Source organism: Aptenodytes forsteri, unplaced genomic scaffold, assembly GCF_000699145.1.
Source record: "Aptenodytes forsteri isolate BGI_AS27 unplaced genomic scaffold, ASM69914v1 Scaffold320, whole genome shotgun sequence".
Classification (NCBI taxonomy): domain Eukaryota; kingdom Metazoa; phylum Chordata; class Aves; order Sphenisciformes; family Spheniscidae; genus Aptenodytes; species Aptenodytes forsteri.
Genome location: NW_008794890.1, coordinates 3,024,643 through 3,035,503, shown reverse-complemented (window position 1 = coordinate 3,035,503; position 10,861 = coordinate 3,024,643).

Here is a 10,861-nt window from a genome sequence, read left to right as displayed (position 1 = left end):
CCCAGAACCAAAGCAGGGTGGTTGTTGGTTTGGAGTGGGAATGACTTTTTGAAAGAAAAAAAGTTTTGTTCTTCCTTGTGGAACAGAGGATGCTTTTGTTTTTCTTTGCAGAAAACAAAATATTCAGTGAATCCAGAAGTCATCTTTTCAATTGAGTATGTATCCCACACAGAAAATCTTCTGGGGATGCTCTCAGAAGCCTAGTGAGCTAGAAAGTCTGTATTGATTCTCATGAAATTGATATTTTTGGGAACCTTTTCTTCCAAACCTAAGGAGTCCCTCTAAATCTGGGCCTTCTCCTCTCTGCCCCAGAACCAAAGCAGGGTGGTTGTTGGTTTGGAGTGGGAATGACTTGTTGAAAGAAAAAAAGTTTTGTTCTTCCTTGTGGAACAGAGGATGCTTTTGTTTTTCTTTGAAAACAAAATATCCAGTGAATCCAGAAGTCATCTTTTCAATTGAGTATGTATCCCACACAGAAATCTTCTGGGCCTTCTCCTCTCTGCCCCAGAACCGCAGGGTGGTGGTTGTTGGTTTGGAGTGGGAATGACTTTTTGAAAGAAAAAAAGTTTTGTTCTTCCTTGTGGAACAGAGGATGCTTTTGTTTTTCTTTGCAGAAAACAAAATATTCAGTGAATCCAGAAGTCATCTTTTCAATTGAGTATGTATCCCACACAGAAAATCTTCTGGGGATGCTCTCAGAAGCCTAGTGAGCTAGAAAGTCTGTATTGATTCTCATGAAATTGATATTTTTGGGAACCTTTTCTTCCAGAAATGAGAAATAGGGGGAAAAAATCTTTTGTCTTGGCATTGATCTGGAGCTGGATGTGCTTCAAAAATCTCTTTGTTATTTTTCCATGGATAGGGAGTTCCATTTTCTTGTCTGTCCTAGACAATGAGATTTTCCAAAGCTTGGTTTGGAAAGGTTTGCTGGGAAGATAGAGGCACTGAAGGCTTTGAAATGCTCAGATATTACAGCAGCAAGGTGTTAGAAAGTACAGAAGAATGGACTTTCTATGGATGTATGGGATAGTAGCTACTCTCTAGCTACTAGAAAAGAAAATGCGACTAACTTGGCGATAAATGTCTGTACTTGAAACAAATGTTCAAATATTCAGCTCATAGGATTATATTAGCAGGTTTTCTGAGTGTCATTCATTCATTCGAGTACATGAACCTGACTTAAATTTTGTGATATATGATCATCCCTTCAAATCAAACAGCAATTAGTCTACCAAAATAGCTTAAATTTTATCTGTGTCTAATAATAAACTGTATAAAGCTAGGTGAATTTGAAAGCGCTATAACACCCCCCTTCCCCCATGCCAGTCTCATTCTCTTCCTACACAAAAATGTGCCGTTTAATTTATATTCTTTTTTAAGCTTTGGGGATAATTCTTTCTGGAACACAATACTCCTTAGTACATGTTCTGTGAGACAGTAGCTTATGTTTAATTAGAAGATAAGGTATCTCATTATATGGTGGAACACCAATTTTAAGACTATAAATAATTTTCTATAATATGGCTGCAGAATTTGTAAACTTTTGGCAAGGTTTGACTTTATGTTAACGTGAGAGGAATTCACTTGTTGCTTTGGTGCTCTGGTAGTTTCTCAGAAACGGCAATGGAGATACCACAGACTGCTGCTGAGAACTCCTCCATGTCACCGTGGCATTAGCCGAGTCCCGCAGGATCTCATGCCCGGCCCCAGGCTGCTGTCAGGTTTCTCGCCCTGAGATGAGCAAATCGAGGCTGTGGGTGAATGCCTACGTGTCACGCAGTGTCCCCAGGACTCACGAAGGATGGGCAGCCATGCAAAAAAACTAGTGCCGTAGGGTGTGAGAAACTAAAGCTGCTGCAGTGACAAAGTAGCAAAGCCAAGAATAGGCCCGAAATCCTTGATTTGATATTTTGTTGCTGTCTTTGTCCTTTGCCCCTGAATTAAGAGTTGAACCAGATAATTTTGGAAAGATAGTCATGCCCTAAAAGCATTGAGTTCAGAGTTGCTAAGCAGCTGTGGAGCTGCCTTGAGCATGCTGTTAGAGAGAGAATGGTGCTTACATATAAAAAAGTAATTTTAATTCCTAAATTCACATCCTCAGCCCTGAAGACCCACCTACTTTAAAACTTGACTTACAAACTCAATTGTCTGTTAAATGAAAATCACTCATGTTCTAATGTTGAGTGCTGCTTCCTCACCCAGAAAATCAAATTTATCTTTAAATTATGATGATTTATGTTCTAAAGATGGCACAATACTTAAAATTCCATGTGCAACTGAAACATTTTGAGGATAAATAGAAAACTTAGACAAAACATTAGTATGTTTTGTTTACCATTTTAATTTGTTTGTTGTTCTGTGTGCAGGTTTTTTTCTTTTTTAAATCTTTGCAGTAAGGAAGGATTTTGTTCTGCTTCTCTAAAAAGGGATCTTTATTGTGTTTTTTTCCCCTGTAGCACTTGTTTATGTGGCAGAGAGAACAACGGTGAATAAGCAAGAAAGAGAAATTACTTTCTTTTTGAGATAGATTGGAATAGCGAAGGCATTTTTTACCTGACGTGTGTATTTTGTAGGATGTTTAGTAACAGCAATAGCTGTTTTGCAGAGCTCTCCAGAGATCTGGGCATCCATAGCACTGGCAGCAGTGGCGTCTTTCATGGTGCTATCTTTGTATCTACTGGGAGAGCAGAAAAGGATGAGACCCAAGTGGCTGAACAGGGTAGGAGACCAGTTGGGATACTTTGGAGATGACATTGTTGCTTGAAATCTGCTCCCAGGCTGAGGGCAGAGCAGCACTGGTGCTGATCGGGCAGTTGCAGTGTGGAGACAAACAGGCGTGGAAAGTTCACTAGGGTTTCCTTCTGGAGGCTGGCCTCTAATTGAGATTTATTGGCATAGGGAAGATTGCATAAATATGGACTATAAATCTTCAGAGGATTCTGGTCTAAGAGTTTCACCTAGGATTTTTCTCAGGTTGTTTTCTTTGACCATCAGCAGTGTCAAATGTGTTCATCCATGTGCTTGGGAGCTAGGACGGGCACAAAAAGCATATATAGGACTTTCAAAAAAATAAAAGCAGGGAGTGGTTGGAAAAGTAGCAATTTGTTTATTAGTACTAAACCCATGATTTACTGCTTCTCGTTTTGATGGGTTTTCAGTCCCAGGACAGTTGAGAGGTACAACATATAAACTTCTCCAACAAGAGGCTCAGCAAGTATTTTTGTCACCGAAAAGTTTTTTCACCATAATAGAAAAGGAATGACTATTGCTGAGAAATTGCCCTACACAAGCCATAGTGTTTGTACAAGGATTAACTTCCTATGGATTCAGGTTCTGGCACTGAAGTCATTTATTGCTATGGCTTTTGGTGGGGAAATTTGATCTTGCAAAGTTTGGCTCTGCTTGACTGTTTTATTCTCATTGTCGTGACCTGTATTTTCTTCCTACGCTTTGGCATTTCTTTTCCATTCAAGGTACTTCTGTTAATGCACCTGTTTCTCCTCGACAGCCCTCGGCTGTGGCCAAAAATGTTTCTTTTTTTTTCTAGAAGCACAGTAAGCGTAGCTGCATACTTTTTTGTCCAGGACTTGCTCCTCATTTCTTGTGATATAGTTATTCAGAAGGATTTGTTTTGCGGCTGGGAGACAAACGGTCCAAGTGATGCTGAGTTTGTGAGCTATTTTCCACCACCTCAGGGATGCCCCACAAATTGCAAACAGCATGCATTCATCTATAGCGTTGCTGCTGCTTCCTGGGGGGGGTGAATTTGAGCTTTGACAGAGAGTAACAAATGACAAAAGTTAAACAGCAGACCTTAGACACATCTCCTTTAGGTCTGCCACTATATACCAAGACTTTGTGAGAACTGAAAGCAATAAGCAAATAAAAATGTGGAAATCTTGTTTATACCTATGTGACTATACTTACTTGCTTTCTCTTTGACATTTTCCCTTTTCGCTGTAAGACTAGTACTAGTGAGTTCTCTCTTTAATGTAGCATTTAAAAACTGATGAAAACCAGAACCGTATGTGTGCAGCCTAAACTCTGCTATGTGTCTTCATAAGGAAACCGTCTCTGTGCGTGAGGCTGGTGCTGGTGTCCCCTGGGCAGAAGGGGCAGAGGGCAGGGCCGTGGCTTTGTTCCCCAGCCTGCAGCATCGGAAGAGTGTGCTGCATCCCTGGCAAAGGTGCTGACACCCATGGGATAACCCTCTGTGCTCATCTTCTGTGGTGCCTCCATCTGCTGCTGTGCCTTCAAAGCATGACTGGGGACACACATTGCTGCTGATAGCTTTTTCTCAATTAAGTAGTGTATTGCAAATAATGGAGATTGTATTTTGATCTACTCTGCTGTTTGCTTGGTCATAGAATTATCAGCTGTTTTAGAGGATTTTAAAATATATTTTAATATTTGATGATTAATTAAAAATATTATTTAACACTTTTCAGCAAAGACAGAAATGCTGAATTATTCAAGATTTCATTTTGCATTCTGAACTAGCGAGTGTTCGTGTATAAATAATGCATTAAAAGTATTGTTGAATTTCCAGTCACTTCCCAGTTTGTATTTAGCCCCACAGTGAGCAAGAAGGGGAGGGGGGGAAAGCAGAAGGCTGTGGCTCATGGTATTGCCCTGTTACCAGGTGAGGTGCCTTTTTCTTGCTATACGCTAGATATTTCCAGTAGAGACCTGGTCCCCAAGCCGTTAGGAAAGTACCCTGAGGAGCAGAGCCTGACTGAGGATCACTTAACTGAGCAGTGAGTTTTGCCTCTCAGCAATGGTCGGTACTGAGTGAGGTGCCTGTGGGCACCGAAGCATCCCAGGGGCTGGTGTGAGGGCATGGGCTTGGAGAGAAGAGGGTGCTTCCCCGGAATGTCCTTCTCAGGAACATGCCATGACTTTTTGGAAATGGGCTGGGAGGGATCAAAAGGCTTCCCTTTGTGAAATGCAATCAGAAACATTTCAATTTTTTGTGCTTGCTGAGAAAACTGATTAAGTTAGCAGTCAAAATCTTTGTGATGAGTAGGGATGGCTGGGGGTGATTAAAGCATTAGATCTGCTGCTTGAACTTTTCTCCAGTGAGGCTCTCCAATACATAGGTAACTTCTAGTAGCATTTAAATATTGGCATGTTCTTCATTTTCCCTTGCATGTGCTGTCTAATGGGCAAATGGCCATGGATTTGTGTTCTATCCCAAGCAAGCCCTGCGGGTTTTCTGCAGGAGTGGTCAGCAGAAGGACAGTATGTTGTAATTCCTTCAGCTAACTTGAACAGGAAAACATTTCTCATTGCGATGACAGGTTCACTGAACGATCTCTTGAGATCTCTTTTAAAAATTAAAAACTGCCATTGAAATCTTCTAGGCTGTTGTAAGACTGAGTGAACGTAGCCCTTGTGTGCTGAAATAGAACTCACAACTGTTCTAAGTAACAGAAAGAAGAATAGGATCTTTAAATACTTGTTTACCAGGTGTCCAAAGTATGTAAGTTAATTCAATACATTGTATGTAAGTATAACAAGTATGGTGGCAGAACAGGGGAGAGAACAGTTTCCAGATGCTCAGTGGTTCAGCTTGAAAACATCTTGGATGGAAAGCACCTCATTTTTCCCTAGGAAATGATCAACAGTCCTATACTTTCCATATGGAGAATATATGCCTTCCTTGAAGTTAAATCTCATGGAGGATGCACAGAGTTTGTGGGTTGGACTTACATCCAGCTCTGATTTCTTAGACGAATTGGGGTAAGAGAAAGAACGAGCAGTAACAACACTGGATGTACTCCACTTCTGCACAGAAGTCAGCCACAGGAATTTTACATGCTTTTCTGAGGTCTGTGTTGGCCTCTGGTTTATTTCTGTGCCCGAGACTATGTAGTGATTTTGAGTTATAGTTCTCTATGTCACCAAAGATTTGGTTTAAGCACTGTCCCTCCAGCCTCCCGCTATGTACCTGCTGTGATTTATTGGCTGGAATCACAGAGGGCTGTTCTGCTGCCGACTCTTGGCTGAGTGCTGGCCGTTTCAGGCCTCTTTAGCAAAGGGCTGAAGGTTTTGCAAATAGACCTTGTGGCATTCCAGCTTGTTAGCCTCCAGAGCGCTCTCTGCAAGAAGTTTGCTTAATGATGAAAAACTTTAATAGTGTGGATTGGAGGAAAAAAAAAATCTAACCAGAATTGTAGAGGAGACACACTGTGCTTTGTGTTTTGCCAGAAAACCCAGCATAGCCATGAAACTCTGTAAATGAGCTGGTCTTTAGCAGCAAGTTGAGATATGCTTGTGTCACTTACTGCACCCTGGAAACACCTGCAGCTCTATATAAATTAAACTACTCTGTGGTCTATCAGCTTTGTGGTCTTTTGGAGAATTATCCTGGAGATGCTGCCCTTTCCAAGGTAATTTCTTCTAAGCCTGGATGGTACATAGTTAGTCAGCAAGTCTGTGTGTCTGCATGCATGCCCACACACGCACCCCCACACAAACCCATACACATAAACACTGTTTTTTCCTTTTCTATTCATGGGCAAATACATCACACAAATGAAGGTGATATATATCATGGGATAAATTGCATGGCTGCAGACTGCAGAATTTACTTAAGGTACCCAAATATCTTCAGTTCAGACCTGAACGTAGAGATAGATGACCTGTGGCTCATTACTCACACAGAGTTTATGAGCAATTAAAATTAGTCAGTTATCCACTGTCCAGATTTCCTCTGGACTCCCTGGATTTTTATGGCATTCACTGGAACGAGACAAGCGTCATGCTGGTGAGCGATATAAACAGAAATATGAGAGCCCACCAGAGCCTAAAGCCACCACCTCTATGAGGAGGAAGACACCCGACATCAGCTGCTGTGCACTGACACCCCGTGTGTGAACTCTTCCTCCCTGGCACGTGTGAAACACATCTTCTCCTCCCGAGACATCGTGTGGGCTGAGATCTTGCCCAGGAAATACCATTGGCCTGTAGATGTGCGGGAACTCACTCTAGTGTCTGAAGCTGGGCTTCTAGATGAAGAAAAGCTTTGGCCTGACATTGGTCATGGAAATGGTAAGAATGATAGGTGTGGAGAGGTTCAAAAAGTTTGGGCAATTGTATAACAGAGGTCCAAGCAAACCCTTAAAGCTGCTGACTCTGGACTTCATTTTATATGTGCATAGACATTGCATACCTACATGCATTTGTATCTATACACACACATGTGCATGCACTGACTAGGAAGAAATTACTTGGGAAAGAGCAGGCTAATTCTCCAAAAATGCCAAGGGGCTGATACATAGTGGTGCTGCTTTTAATTAAAATCAAAGCTGTGGACATTTGTGGAAGCAAGTAACAGTACAAGGCTGCTTAAACCCCACTGTTAGAGAGCACAGCATACAGAATAGCACCAAGAAAAAAGGCAAATTTGAGAGAAGATGTGTCTAGGAAAGAGCGAGAGATAAAACCTACCTGTAAGGATAGCAAACTTCGTGGAAAATCATGCAACCCAAAGAGTTGACAGACTGGATAAGTACAGGCTGGATTCTGGCACAAAAGTAATTGTCAATCATATTTATGCTACTAATCCTTCAGGGACAGACCCCTGTGCACTGACACTGGGGATGGTGGTGTGGGTTTGCTACTGGAGCACTTGGTTGCCCTTTGCATGGGTGTTGCAGCAGATGCTGACCTTTGTGCTGCCATGAAAACAGCTAGTGACAGCCATGCAGAGCCACAGGCACAACAGGAACGTGCCTGGCTGTCGTGTTTTAAGTCTGAGATGATTTTGTAAAAACAAAATCTTTACCTCTCACAACTTTTTAGTGTCTTAAACGGTGCACAATCCTCTAAACTTTGAGTAGGACTTCTGGGCTACAGTGCTGGTGTCTTTTGTTTTTTATAGGAACATGATTAATTTTTCTATTATAAATAAGGATGGTCTACAATGTGGATGTGTCATGCATATTTTAGGCTGCTAAATTTACTAACTCCAAGATTAATTGTTATATACTAACTTGAAGTGTTTAGATCTTGCTGACATCTTCATTTGGACAGAAAAAATGACATGCATATAAATTGTATGTCGACATTTATTTCACAAGGGTAGTTATCTAGCTATTGGTAGCCTGCAGAGTGAAGACTTGTCAAAAATAATCACTTCCAGTTCTCATTTTGTTGAAGTTAAATAGTCTGAACAGTGGAAAACTTGTTCACGCTCTTTAATCCTCATATTATTGCAGTGTGAAAAGTAAGCATATAAATATGAGGAAACGGAAAATAAATCAATAGGATAACATATTAGAAAACTGAAAAATGGTTTCTGGAGAAGATGAGATAATCTTCCAATAAAACGCCACGCATTAGCATTGGATTTTTTTTGCATCGTACAGCTCTTTAGAGAGGTGCCCATTAAAATTGGAAGAACTTTACTCTCCAGGAAATAACTACTGTGAGAAACTCTAACTTACAAATAAATAAAATCAAATCTCATATGATCTGAAAGTATGCTCTGGGCATTGAGCTACAACAAGACTGTGGAACTTCTTTATTTCTCCAGCTGATCTATGGGGCTGATCTAAAATTTGGCATAATCAGAAACTCTTAACAAATTTGTGGTGGAAGATGTTTGACCTTTTTTGGTATTGGTATATTGGTTCATCAAGGTGATCTTGACGAACGGCCTGTGTGATGAACATGGTACCTTTCATTTTCCTGAACCTTGTCACCACTTCCCATCAGTCATGTGCCTTGCCTTTTGTTGCTTTTCATTTGTTTAATTAAATGTTCATTCCTCTCCTATTTTAAAATCAAACTCCTATTCATTAGGCAGTCATTAACGTTCCTGATAAACAACTCTCACCTGGCAGTACAGACTCATTCAGAGCTGTGATTACCAATGCGACACCAAGTGGAAGGTAACTGGAGTACACTTTATATAGAACCAATTTTCCACAGAGGTGGAAAATTAATAACTTAGACTGTAATTATTAGTAATTATTAACTAAATTAAAGGTAATTATTATAGTACACATTTGGGCCACCTAATGTCCCAAGGGAAAAATTAAATGCCATTATAGTACGCTAATCATGATTGATACCTGGTGACTATGGACTTCCTATAGTAAGCTGAACACTTCAGGCATGGTATAATTGGAAAATAACTTCTTTGTTTCCCACTCTGGCTGGGAGCAAAATCCCCACAGCCTGTTGTGCTATGTGGTAGAGGCTTCAGATAACATTGAAGAGTTTGTAAATTGGGTTCCAGGCAGAAATGACAAGAGATACGTCTGTTTTTTTCCAAAAACAGTTTTTTCTCTGAATAGGGAATTCCTTTCCATGGACCGTCTTTTGAACACATGGCATGAGGAACTAGGAACTTGCATTCAGAAATACCAGTTTTGCTGCAAGTTCTTGAAGAAACTTGAAAGAATGAGAAGCCCACGTGACAGTGAATGTTAATAAACAGATGGTGTTCCGATTGTCTTAGACTCTATAGAAATAGAAAATAATAACCCTCTCTATAGAGATGATCTCTTTATAAAAGAGATTATAGAGAGAATCTCTCTATAATCCCTTTTGCATTAAAAACACAGCATTGGTATTTGGCTTGGAATGATCTGGGTGAACCCCAAATGCCTGGGGAAATACGTGAAGTTTCTGGGTCATTTGTCTGGATTACTCAGTTTCAGCCTTTTAATAGGTCCCTGAAATTTCACGATATGAAAAACCATTTAAAGGTGCTACTGAACTGTGTTTTTTAAATAGAAGACTGGCTTATGCATCTAAATATCAGAGGAGTTTTCTACAGAGCTGCAGGCTCAAATTCCCATTCCTTTTTAGGTAAACTGAAATCCTTGCAACTTCTAAATGTTCCTGTTGGGTGCTGAGAACCACAGGCGCAGGAATGGTCCTTTATCTCTTTTACATAAGCCATATGGGGTCAGGCATTGCTCTTCTATTTCCTTTCTCTCGGTACCCTGTGAGAGCTGAGCAACCTTTCTCACCTTGAATATGCAGAGAGATGTCAGTAATAAGGGTTTTCTTATGTATTGGAAATGCTGTGTGAGTTAAGAACCAGGAGATACACCAGCAAAAGAATGGCATAGGAAGGCATGACAGGAATAGGGAAGGCCTTCGTATCTCCTTGCCTGCTTTTTGGCTGAGAATTTATTTTTGAAATTTCACTCTTGATCGGTATCTGCCAATTCATTCAAGATTTCACCTCTTACACCAGAAAGCCTGGATCTTGTCCCTGAACATAGCAATTCTCAGCTGGGGGACTAAATCAAAACGTCTGTGCTTTGAGCTTGGCTTGTATTTCACGTGGAAGCAGAAGTGGGCAGCCATCTTCTCTAAACTGGTTTTCTGGTTTTGTGATGTTTGGTCCTTTTTAAAAAAGAAGCTGTCTATCTCAACATTTTTGCTAAACAAAATCATCTGCGTACAGTATGAAGACAACCTTAGCACCAATCCAAAGGGGACTGCCATGGACTTTATGTAGCATATACCTGGATTCCAGATCCTACATGAGGAATCTTATTGGCATCACGGAGATGTGGTGGGATGGCTCCTGTGACTGGAGTGTTGGAATGGAAGGATACAGGCTCTTTAGGAAGGACAGGCAGGGGAGACGAGGAGGGGGTGTCGCCCTCTATGTCAATGCCCAGCTGGAATGCATGGAGCTCTGCCTAGGGATGGATGAGGAGCCGACTGGGATCTTATGGCTCAGAATTCAAGGGAAGGCAGGGACAGGTGACATTATGGTGGGGGTGTGCTACAGGCCACCTGACCAGGAAGACTGAGCGGATGAGTCCCTCTATAGACAGAGAGGAGCAGCCTCACGCTCACAAGACCGGGTCGTCATGGGGGACTAAAACCA